Consider the following 13,357-nt stretch of genomic DNA (forward strand, 5'->3'; position numbering starts at 1 on the left):
GATGTTCGCAGTTTTTGTCATTAATTGTCAGCTATTCGGAATCCTCTGGTTTTATCAATGTAGTCCCATTAAAATTTCGCGTTCTAATCCCTTCTTTTTTTTTTAAATATAATTTTGTAACATATAGTTTTTAAAGCCATTTTTGAAAATCTTCAAAAATCTTTGTTGTTTTTTCATAGTTTTTGAAAGAAAATGTGTCAATGTTTTAAAAGTGTGAGAAAAATCTAGAGAGAATCAATTCCCGCCAAAATATCCATGCCTTATATCTCAAAAACAAGGACAACTTTTTTTTCTCCTATTTTAGTTCCGTTAACTATATACATGTACTATAAATTTGATCCTTGGCGTCTTTTTTTTTTTAGAATTTTTATTTATTATGTTGTTGGGTGACTGTCTTATTGATGTTTACCCATCAACTCCAATTACGCTTCTGTTTTTCTTTCATCTGATAAAAAAAAGTTGTAATTCGTGTTAAATTTATTTATCAATTTACTTATTTATTTTGCCAAAGTGATAAATGCATTGCAAAAGAAACGAATCAACAGAAACAGTGTTATAATGACAGTGGAGAGGTATCTTATGAAAATGACGTCATTTTTATTTACTATTAACTGAAACCATACATTCCACAACGGGATATAAACAATAAAAGTGGAATTTCCACCTATTGATATATTTGTTTGCGTAGATTATCGTGTCTAGTGAATTGTACTTAGAAACCTCCATAAAGAAGTCGTGTGATTTCATAATAATAACCCTACACAAATTGTTTTATCCATGTAGTGCCATTAATATTTCACCCGATAACCCTTTCTTTTCTTTTCATAATTTTATTACATATGGTTTTAAAACTTATAAAATCTTTGTTGTTTTCTCATAGTTTTTAAAAGAAAAAGTGTCAATGTTAAATGTGTGAAAAATCAAGACAGAATCAATTCCCGCCAAAATTTCCATGACTTACATGTCAAAAACAAAGACACTTTTTTCTGCGTTTTAAGTTTCGATAATTATATACTATAAATCTTAACTGTCTTTTAAAAAGTTTGTAATTTTAAAATAGACCAGCCTTCACATTCTTAACTTTTATCGTCAAAAATTGCATTCAACACGCAACCGATATTTCGATTATCATTTTGTCCGGATAAAAAAGAAACCAAATTCGACATTAAAATAACATTGAAAGTTCACAATTTGATGGTGGATCAGAAAATGAACTATGTAGTTGTTATTTTCGTATAACTGTAAGATTGAACACTTTACTATGGGTTTGGAGGGGAGTCATTTATTTAAATTTTTAGACCAATTTCTCTATTTATTTATTTATTTAGGCCGTGTTCTCTATTCTTTGTTCGTGACATCACCGAATGTGTACTTACCATGAGAAAATATACCACTAGAGAAGCAGGATCTGCTTACCCTTCCGAAGCACCTGAGATCGCCTCAAGTTTTGAAGGGCTTAATCCATGTTGCTCAGTGTTTAGTTTTCTATATGCAAATGCAGCGTTATGTAGACCTACGTTTGTCTTTTCGTTGTTCTTGTCTTTTGCTATAGTGTTATCGATATATCTTTGACTTATGAGTTCCGAATGTACCCTTAGTATCTTCCACCCTTTTTCGTTTTCTTTTTTATCTAAATCATAATCCATGAATTTCTCCAGTTTCAATATCGAGTATTTTTCCGTTTTTGATTCTGATTTTGAAACACTGCTTTTTCATTCTACTTTGGAATAGTTTGTTTGTTCTTTTGTATTTCTTACAAATGGGAAAAGAAAATGTGCCGGAGAAATTTGAAAATTCAGTTAACAGTATTTTCAGACGTTTTTTCAATATGAGGATGTAAATGCACAGTTTTTATGCAAATTTTATGCGACTGTCATACAAGTGAGAGTTTAAGCTAGCTATTAAACCAGGTTTAATCCACCATTTTCTACATAAGGAAATGCCTGTACCAAGTCAGGAATATGACAGTTGTAATCCATTTGTTTGATGTGTTTGAACTTTTGATTTTGCCATTTGATTAGGGACTTTCCGTTTTGAATTTTCCTCGGAGTTCATTATTTTTGTGATTTTCAATTTTTTGAAGAGCTATACATAAGAACAAAATGTTAAAAACAGTTGGAAATGGCTTTTGAATTTGCCATTTGATAATGGACTTTCCGATTTGAATTTTCATTGGCGTTCGGTATTTTTGTTATTTTGCTTTATGCCATCTTAACTGGTCCCCGTCCTCTATTCCTCAATATTTAATTCAAGTAAGGACCAGATGTTTTCCCAATTGTTCAACACACCTACACAATTTTTAGGCAGGAAGATAGTTATTTGCATAAAGATCAAAATTGATAAAGCACAATAAATTTTGACTTTGAAATAAATTAAGTAATTATTATTTACGATGTATAAGAGGATTAACATTCAAAATGGACGATGTTAAATCGTCTATAGAAGACAATTGTTCTATATACACAATTGGAAACGAAATTGTTGAGTTACCCTCTCAAAGTGGTAGGTCCATGGTGTTTGAAAGATTGATCCACGGGTTATAACGGAAGAACAGAAATCGAGCATTAATTGATACCAATTTTTCCATAACTTTTCGTTTTTTACCGATGAAAAAGAGGCCCGGAATCCCTACCTAACATACAACTAATAAACACACGTGTAGTTACTTTCCAATATAACCTTATAAATTCAGACAGTCCCTTCGTTACAATTTCATTTATCAAATATTATTAAAGAGGGTGTGAATTGATGTACTTCATTTCTGTTTTTGTTATTTTAGGGCCATTTTTTCTCTCTCTCATTCTTTATATGTTTGGCTCATTATTCTCTATTCTTTATTATTTCACCAACTAAATTAATCTCTTTTCTTTATTTTTATGGTCCATTTTTCTTTATTCTTTATAGTCCCCCCTCCCCACACACACACACACACACACACGCACACACACACACATCATGATCATTCTCTATTCTATAAACTACCATTCAGACCCTCATTTAATATCAAAAAACGAACTGTAAAAGCTACGGATGCAATTAATTCAACAACTTCGAGGGGTAATAATTGAGACAAACGATACCACTATCCTAAAGGACATTAATGTCCAGTTTAGGTATGTTATGTTTTTACAGAGTCAACGAAAACTTAATTTAAAAGAATATATCAAGACGCTTACCTGCCAATTCATTCGTCATCTTTAAAATTACATTTTCCAAATGTTCAAAATTGTTCAATGGTTGTCAACTGTTTTGAAATATCAGTTTCTTAGAGAAAAGTGCTAATTTGATATCCAAGAAGGTAAATGTCGAAAGTCATAAATTAACACTTCATCTTAATCTACGTTGTTCTGGCAACACATTGATTACAGGTGCGTTTCATCAAAATGTTAATTTCAAACCTGAACAGTTTATATGTATAGCAAAACTTGTTAATTTCAAAAGGAGCCATAACTTTGAATATAATGTTTCTAACAGTCTATTTAATATATTTGCTATAAGCGTAGGAAGGGAACCTGTTAACTCGTCTTTATGGTTTTCAAACTAACGCATGTTGACCTGGTATGAGGGTCTAAATGGGGAGTCAATTTCTGTACTCTTTAAAATTTTAGGGCATTTTTCTTTATCTTTAAAAATAACGCGTATTCTGTAAAATTCTCATGAAAATAATTTTACTATTAAATTCTACAATGATTTAATGATTTCCTTATTTTGTACATCGTTCATTTCTGTAATCAGTAATTATATATATTGCCTTATAATTTTATTTTCCACAGTGATTCTTTATTCTTTTGCGCCCCATTATATTCTCTATTCTTTATATTTTTCCTCATTTTTCTCTATTTATTATTTTGTTAGGCCATTATTCTCTAATCTGTAAACCCCATCCACATCCTCTGGATTTCATAACTATATAAAAAAAAAACACTATTGCACAAGTTTTTTTTCTCAAAACAACACTTTAACTTTAATGATATAAAAGCTAAATAAATAAGTAACGATTCCTTATACTAATATTTATCGTCTACTAAAAGCGAAATTCCACACTGTCAGTTAACCTTCTCTATTTGATTTGTTTTTAATCGACTTAACTCAAAATAAAACTTAAAACAAGCCTCGATTTCACAATAACTTGCACAACTTTCGATAAGTGCATTGACACTAAGACTTTGGGACTAACGACCGATTGGTTGTTCATCGACTTATTATGAAACACGACTGAGTAGACAAATCGTTAGATCGAGCAACCAGCCAATTGAATTTACTTGTATTATTACGTGACTATGTAATAAAAAAAACCTATCCATTTGAAAATGAGCATTTGCTAAACGTGTACTATAAACGTTTGATTGATATATAGTGTTTAATATAAAAATAAGAAGATGTGGTATGATTGCCAATGAGACAACTCTCCACCAGAGACCAAATGACACAGAAATTAACAACTATTACAGGTCACCGTACGACCTTCAACAATGAATAAAACCCATACCGCGTAGTCAGCTATAAAAGGCCACGAAATGACAAATGTAAAACAATTCAAACGAGAAAAATAACGGCCTGATTTATGTACAAAATAATGAACGAAAAAAAAATATGATATACGGCAACAAACGACAAACACTGAATTACAGGCTCCTGACTTGGGACAGGCACATACAGAACGTGGCGGGGTTAAACTAGTTTGTTGGCGCCAACCCCCCTCCCCCTCCCCCAATCCCCCTAACCTGGGTAAAGGGACAACATAAGAACAAACTATGCAAAACAATAAACGAAAAACAAATATGAGAAACAGCAAAAAAACGACAACCACTCAATAACAGGTTCCTGACTTGGGACAGGCACATATAGAATGTGGTGGGGTTAAAATAGTTTGAAGGCACCAACCCTCCCTTAACCTGGGACAATGGTGTAACAGTACAACATAAGCCAGAATAGAGAATAATGGATCAAATCTACATAAAAATGGACCAGACAAATACAGAATAGAGAATAAAGTGGTGAATGTTAAGAATAGAGAATAATGGGAATAAAATATAATAAAATACAGAAATAATGGACTACCCGTTCAATGTCAATTGCTATAGGTATTTTTACGTTCGCGTTTGCTTACAATGGACACAGCTAAACATATTGTCTTGACAGAACACTGTTGACGTGACACGATGTCCTATATGTTCGGTTACTGTGATACGGAAACAATATATATATGTTCATGTTGAGGTTATATAAAATAACACAAAGCGAAGAGTGTGATAGAGCAGATTGTTACCCCGAGAAAACATTGTCAACCAAGGAGTATTTGTAATTTATTATACTGAATATTCTGTCATGATTGTCTTTCGAATTATAAATTGAAAGTAATTAACGACGTAACAGTTATTAAAAAAAAATGAAAGTGAAGCTGGATGTATTCTTTAATGTTGACAGTCTATCAAAAAGGTCCGAGGCCGAAACGTAAAACTTGAGTATTGTCTTTAAAATTATTGATATAAATTCAATTCATTGTTCTTTGAATATTAATATTTGATTGGTCTGTATGAGAAGGTAAATTAAAAAAAAATGTCTCCCGCTGAGCCATGGGATAGAGTAAATTGTCCCCCTCGTGTATTAACCAATCAAAATCTGGCATTTTAACGTGAAGTTTAATACACCCATTCGGACACTTACTTTTATTACTGATAGGTACGCATATCGACGTTAAAATCAAAAGGGGGAAACCCAATGATAACGAATTTCTAATCAACTCACATATGGACGACTGAATTCGGTAGATAACCTGACGTATTGTTAAAGGCGCGATAATTTTTAACATGCTTATATTGCTTAATAAAAGACAATGGCGCTTTTGATATTTTTGCCAGGATAACAACTAATCAGTTTCATAATTTTGAGATATTACCTCAGTTTGTTTACAATTTTTTCGATAGTTTTTTTACGCAATTAAACTAAGCAACACTCATTAACAGCTGGGAGCCTCGTTATGAAAAAAATACATTACAGCTTAAAGGTAATATATTTTAACAGTCCTTAATTAATTACTTTCATCAGTAATTAATAACCCATCATAATAATTAACTCTTCTTTTATCTATATGAAATAACATTTAACAGCGTTATATCTTTACATTCTGATTGATTTTTACAATTTGAAACATCTTGTGTAACTCACATCAAACGATGTACTTTATTTATGTTATACATTTGTACCTACCAGTAAATATATATATAAACATGATCATAAATGTATCGCCATGGTTTAATAATGAACGATTTCTTTATTCTTTATTTGTAAGACCATTTTTCTCTATTATTCATTTATCTAGCCCATTATATCCTGTTCTGTATTTTTCTTTTATTCTCTATTCTTTATTTTTGTGACCTAGCTATTTTTCTCTATTCTTTATTTTTCTGGCCTATTTTTTTATTTTTCTGGCCTATTTTTATCTATTCTTTATATTTTCCCCTTTATTCTGCACACTTTGACCATTATCTTCTATTCTGTAAACCCCATCCAGACCCTCATAAAATGGTAAAATAATTTCAAATACAACCTGGGACATCAGACTGTATGTGGATGATCAATAAACTACTTAAATTTTATAAACAATTATATTTTATCTCGAAAAGGAGGTTGTGTGTTTTGTTTTAATTATTACATATACTTTTGAACAATTTTGAAAGATTAATCTAAATTCTAAAATTCAAGAAAAGAAATTATTTGGCCATTGTTTTTGCAAGTATAAGTAAATTTATGCAGAAAGGTCACCTATAATGTCACTCTGGTCATTTCACTCAAAATATATATGAGCAACAGTCTTACTCAAATGGAAACAATTTTGATAAATAAATACAAAAAAACAAACAAAAAAACAAAAAAAAACCCACCCACAAAGACCCAAAAAAAATTTTAAAAGAAGCAATCTTAAATAATTTGTTAATACTGACGGTTTAATTTCCGTAAAGCCATTTATGAATTGTTCTCTTATATAAAATATGATTGTAATACTCCCACTAAACATTATAACATGATAAATAACAGACTTCGACAACCAATTAGTCAATCAGAGGATATTTAAGTGAACATGGTACAATGGAAGGTAACTTTATTATACACTTGCAGTCTATAACTAAAGCGCCAACGACAAGAACTAAATATAAATGCCTTATTTTGTGGTGGTTAACGCATTAATGCTTTCCCAACAAAATCGACAATTTAATTTTGAACCAATATAGAAAATAAGATCATTCTACAGAAAGCGACACTATTAGAGAAACAAGGCCAAGGCGGTAGATCTGTGCTCAGGGAGATGACTTTTTAAATCAGCAATGCGTTTAAAATGGACAACTCTTTTAATGCCTTAAAGAACACAAGTGCAACAGAATTAAAAAAAAACTATGTTGACAAGAAGCTTAGAATATATTTAAGAACATGGTTGACACAATCGTACTAGGGATATTGTACAGCTATGTCCCTTAACCAATGTGACAGCAGTTATTTCACTTTGTGATAGTTTCCTACGAAATAACAATGCTGTCATAAAATAATTAAATGTAACAATCGACTGTACATGTAAAATCCGAAGAAACTCTGAACAAGTTAGATCAACAGGAGTGTACGAAACTTACCTTCTTAAAAAAGGTTTTAGTAACCAAGAGTAAATCACGTTACGTTCTGCATGAAGTCAACTTTTTGTAGTTTTCCGTTACATTTCAATGTCCTGGACATTTAAGAGTCATACTAGACTAACTCAACCACAAATTAAGACGACGTCAAGAAAACCCTCTGATTTTGATTGATGGATGGATATATTGGTGTTTGACGTCCAGTGGCAACAATTAGGACGAAAATATGTATATGTGATATGAGAAAAAACGAAAGACAAGCGGCATGATCTAATCTTTTTATGTTCTAGTTCACAAGGTAACGCAGCAAGACTTTTACTCTACCGAGACCCATTATTCTAACTCGAAGCCAAACAATCTTAAATTTGCCCTTAATGCATGCTTAGCGATGAAATATCTTGCAGTCTTAATTTGACCTCGACTGAGATCGAGCCCGCGACATTCTGCACTCAAGGCGAGCAAGCGGTCTTCAGTGGTTTGCGTTGTTTCCTAATACTTTTGGATTAATTAGGAATTGGTATCGATGTCAAGTAATCTCTTGTAAATTTATCCCCACTTTCTAGATTTTGCGCGATTTAGAATTTTACATATGGACTTACCGCTTGTCTATCATAGAAAACCTTTAAATGCCTGTTTTTACTCACTAACACGATTTTATTCATTTCCATTGATTTATTTTAATCTCCGTAAACCCCCCATTTTATTTTCAATCGGATGTCAATCCCCACTTACTGTTTGATTTTACAAACTTGTATGTTTTTTTTTTATTCCATTACAACTTCGTTTTAAATTGACTATAAATAATTTAATAGATAAAAAGACATCTCAAAAGCAGTTAGAAGGTTATTATGTTACATTTTCCCCATCTTCATGAGCAATTTGGTTTGTAAATGTTCTACCAGTGATAAAGCTCATTATATTTTGATTAAATTATCTACGATAATTTGCTTCTATAAGGCATAATCTTGTTATTAACAATTCTATTATACAGATAAAGAGGGATCGATGGGCATCAACCTAGTTTCTCTTTAATTTGGAAATTACCGTAAATGACGTTATAAAAATCACAGTATGCTATTTAACGATATTATCAATTAGCAAGATATGTGTTTCTGCAATATCCATCAGCACGTACTCTCAGGGCATCATTTTGGGATGCAGAATAAATGAATGAAACGCTGGATAGTATGAAACTAAAACAGGCATAAACAGCTGCCAAACCTATCTATAATCAACATTTTCGAAACGAGTATCAACTTTATATTTGAATATTTACGTAAAATTATAAACTGATATTTTTAAAGAAAAAGATAAAATGTTTGCACCATGATGAAAATACCTAATTACTGACTAAAACACCGTTACAATACCGAAGTACTGAGTATCACCATGACAATACCAAAGTACTGACTAACACCAGACAAAAAAGAAGTACTGATTAACACCATGACAATACTATAAATATTGTAAAACACCTATGTCTGCACTGACTCGCCTCATTTTGTGGCTCGTGGCTAAAATTTTCAAATACCTACATTCAGGAAACTAAATAATAATTTGTACACACGTACCATAGACAATTTTCTGATTATAAATTGGCTGAATTATGGATTTGACTGTACATCTAATTCTTTGATGTGGAGAACCGGAAATTTAAGAAGATCATAATAAAACAAATAATCGTCTTTATCCTAGTTAATATAACAATATTAAGATTGTTCAATGTATTGAAACCTTTGCCACTGGCGGAATAGTCAGTAAATTTCATATTTAATAGAGTAAAGAGTTCATTTGTATTCCTATTTTAAATCTTTTCATTGCCTAAGATCCCTACTGCATGACTTTTAACACGCAGTAGCAACGTCTGTTATGAAGAAATGTAAAAGGGGATACTTTGATGACAGTTGATTGACGGGAAATTGTTACATATGATAAAATATTTATGTTTTGAATATTACGGATGCATGGTTTTAAATAAACCGAAGACAATTCTTTCAAATGAAGTTTACTCACTTCTGCATGTGAAACTGGGGTTGACTTTTCTTGAATTTTCTGCACAGCCCATTTTTTGCGTTATAATAAATCACATAGATAGATAAAAGAAGATGTGGTATGAGTGCAAATGAGACAACTCTTCAACCAAGTCACAATTTGTAATAGTAAATCATTATAGGTCAAAGTACGGCCTTCAACACGGAGCCTTGGCTCACACCGAACAGCAAGCTATAAAGGGCCCCAAAAATGACTAGTGTAAAACCATTCAAACAGGAAAACCAACGGTCTAATCTATATAAAAAACGACGAGAAACAATTATGAACCACATCAACAAACGACAACCACTGAACATCAGGTTCCTGACTTAGCACAGGTGCAAACAAATGCAGCGGGTTTAAACGTTTTGATAGGCGCCAACCTTCACCCTACCTTAAACAATAGTGTAACATCAAAACATAGAAAGACATATAGATGTCCATAAATCAAACTTCAGAGTTGATTGTTAGTCCATGTTTTACAACCAAAGTACAAAGGAACTTATCGAGTTATCTTCAGGAGAGCCTACTGCAGACTTTTATAGTCCATTGTTCCCTTATTTGATGTAACCTGTTGCAACTAAGTTTGACCGCAATTGGTTGTACCATATTAACCCACCAAAAGGTCTTTTTCCCTTTTGTTCGTTTTGCAATATTTTTCAAACAACTTAACTATAGAACCATCATTTTAAAATTTTAGTTCTATTTACTAAAACAATAAATATACTTTTGACTTTATAGAAATACTTAATGACGTATGACAATGACGTAAAAGTTCACAAAAGATTTGCAGGATTTGATTCTAGTCATTCGTAAACTTGAAGGAAACATATACTTCCATAAACTTTCTATTGCAGGTGTATAATGCTGCAAGTAGTTATGGATGATTAGAATATGCATTGATGAGACTGCAACCTAGCGACAAAATTATCCAAAACACACATAGAGATCAACACGTTTTATAAACACTCGTCATTAGATACTAGTAGTTGTGTATACAATTTTTTTTAGATGTGAATCGCTCGGAATGCATGATTTAAGGATGTTCGCTACTCTGTTTCAAAATAACAAGCTTTTTAAGAGACTGTTATAAATTGATAGCATATAATTAATGGAGCTAAAGAAGCAGAAAAAATTGAAGGGCCCGTGTCCTTGTTTTCGAGATAATAGCCTTTGAAAATTTGGCGGGAAATGATTTTCTCTAGATTTTTCATACATTTAACATTGGCACCTTCTGTCATTCAAAAACTATGAAAAAATAACAAGAATTTTATAAGATTTTCAAACATGGTTTTTTAAACTATATGTAATAAAATTATGAAAAGAAAAGTAGGGGTTAGTGGGCAATATTTTTAATGATTTGGTTTCATGGATAAAACCAAAGGATTCCGAATATCTGACAAAAATTAAAAAAAACAAGAGGAACGAACATCCTTTAGCAGACACTTTCATTGAATTTTAAAGATTTTCCATCACCACCAAATCCTGCATTATGGAAAAAAACCCATCTCAAAGATATAACATGAGACAACCTCCGAGGAGGAAACCAATTCAATCAGTATTAAAAAGATTAAAAGTATTAAATGCAATTGAAAACGAGCGTTTGCTTCTGCGGTAAAGATTAAAACAGGACAATATAGATCTATTGGTAAAATACCGATCTTCAGTATACGTTATGGTTTAAAACAAATAAAGATGGATCAGCTAATAAATCAAATTCGCATAAATTCCGATATGGGTGATACCAGATACGTCGACTAGGTAAGCATTTCCTGTAGTAAGTGTCAAAGCCAGGAAGTCAACTTACTCGTTGAAAGTGTTACATGTCAGAGGAATGTGTCACATGACACAGGCAACATTTTGGATCTATGGTTTATTATTTAGTTTATTTTTAGAGGTGAGAAATTGAGACTTTGTCACATCAACCGATTCATGATGGCGACAGTAGAACTTCTGAAGTGATCATTCCCTTCGTTCTTTCTGCTTGGTACGCTGGTACGTAAACGTACATACGCCACAGGCTTATGTAGATGGTATGTTTCTACTCAAGAATTGGAAGCTTACAGTATAGTAGGAACACTTAAATCATAACTTTTATTGTAACGGATCTAAGTTTTAGTTGCTTATCAATTTCAAGAAAAAAAACTCCATAACAAGCATTTTCTTTAGTTGAGAGTGTAAAACTAAGCACGAGCTTGCTATGGTGTTTATCTCATCAATCTGAGTAAACGGAAATTTACAAATGTCAAAGTAAACTACTGACAACATGTCGTTCCTTTTAATTTCATTTACATACATAGTATCAGAAGAAGAATTACGGTAATGAATTTCTAACTTGAATATAACAGAAGCCAGACAATCACCCACCTTTTGAAATATGAACTTTGTTGCCAAACAGCATTTTTACAGTTTTGTATTAATTCAATTCGAAAGTTTTCATTCTCTAAAAAAAAATTAGCCGATAACTTAACCTGATTGGATTGGATACGAAACTAACGGTAGAGTTAATTTGATAAGGTCGTAGTCAAAGCTAGCAGTTTCTACGTAAATCAAATTAAGTGTGCATCATTTACTCTAACTGAATTAAATAATAGATAATACGATAATATTTTGTAACGTTCAAACAGACAATTAACAATCTCATCTTTGTAAAAATATTCACTGCGAGACAGCAACAATTCTTCTTTGTAAAAAATATTCACTGCGAGACGAAAACAAGATACTTGATGTTAATAGTGCATGCAAGAAGCCATGAAAACACAATATAATTCGCAAGAAAGCACTAATATATTTGATGTATGAGCAGTTCATGGAACTATGAAAGTGAAGAGAAAAGTGTTGCTTTTGAATTTCATCAACAGAAATCAAAATTGTTTTATTTTTTTTTATAACATTTTATGATAATGCAATATTCTATTTGTATGGTAAACTGATTATCAGAACGGAAATAAACAATTTAACAGAAATAATCGTTTGTTTTGTATACAGCAATCGAATTGCTCTATTTCAAAATAAGGAGATGTGGTATGATTATCAATGAGATAACTTTCCACTAGAGACCAAACGGCGATGATGTAAACTTTGCAATTATATGTCACTATACGGTCTTAAATAATGAACCACACCCATACTGTATACTATATAAGCTATAAAAGGCACCGACAAAACAAAATGTAAAACAATTAACCGAGAAAACCAACATCTTAATTTTTAATAGAACAAAATAAATTACGAAAAAACAAATATGCCGACAGCAAACAACGACAACCACTGATTGATAGTTTCTTGATTTAGTTTTCTTTGTAAGTCAGCTGTTAATAAACAATTTGTGTTTGATGCTTAAAGTGACGTGAAACACATATCTTAAACATCTTTGTGACAATTTTTTTTTATCTTCTTCTTATTTAAACTACACTTTCATGTATATCGTGAAGGTGTTGTTATTTTGAAAATCAGCAGGGAACATCCTCCTAAGTAAATTAATCATCCTTAGTAAGCTAATTGATATAAGTTGAGTAAAGACGACACGAAATTTAATGCTTAACTTGAGAGAAGTTAGAAAAGCTACGCTTCCGAAGTGTAAAGTTTCGCTATCGAAGAGGTAACATTCTTTTTTCTTTCTAAAGAATATAACTGCTTGTTGGGGTTTTTCAATTCATCCCCTTTTCGCCTACTTTGAAATGTCTGCCGCCCAGCCAAGTCTA

Source organism: Mytilus californianus, unplaced genomic scaffold (assembly GCF_021869535.1).
Source record: "Mytilus californianus isolate M0D057914Y unplaced genomic scaffold, xbMytCali1.0.p SCAF_10, whole genome shotgun sequence".
NCBI lineage: Eukaryota > Metazoa > Mollusca > Bivalvia > Mytilida > Mytilidae > Mytilus > Mytilus californianus.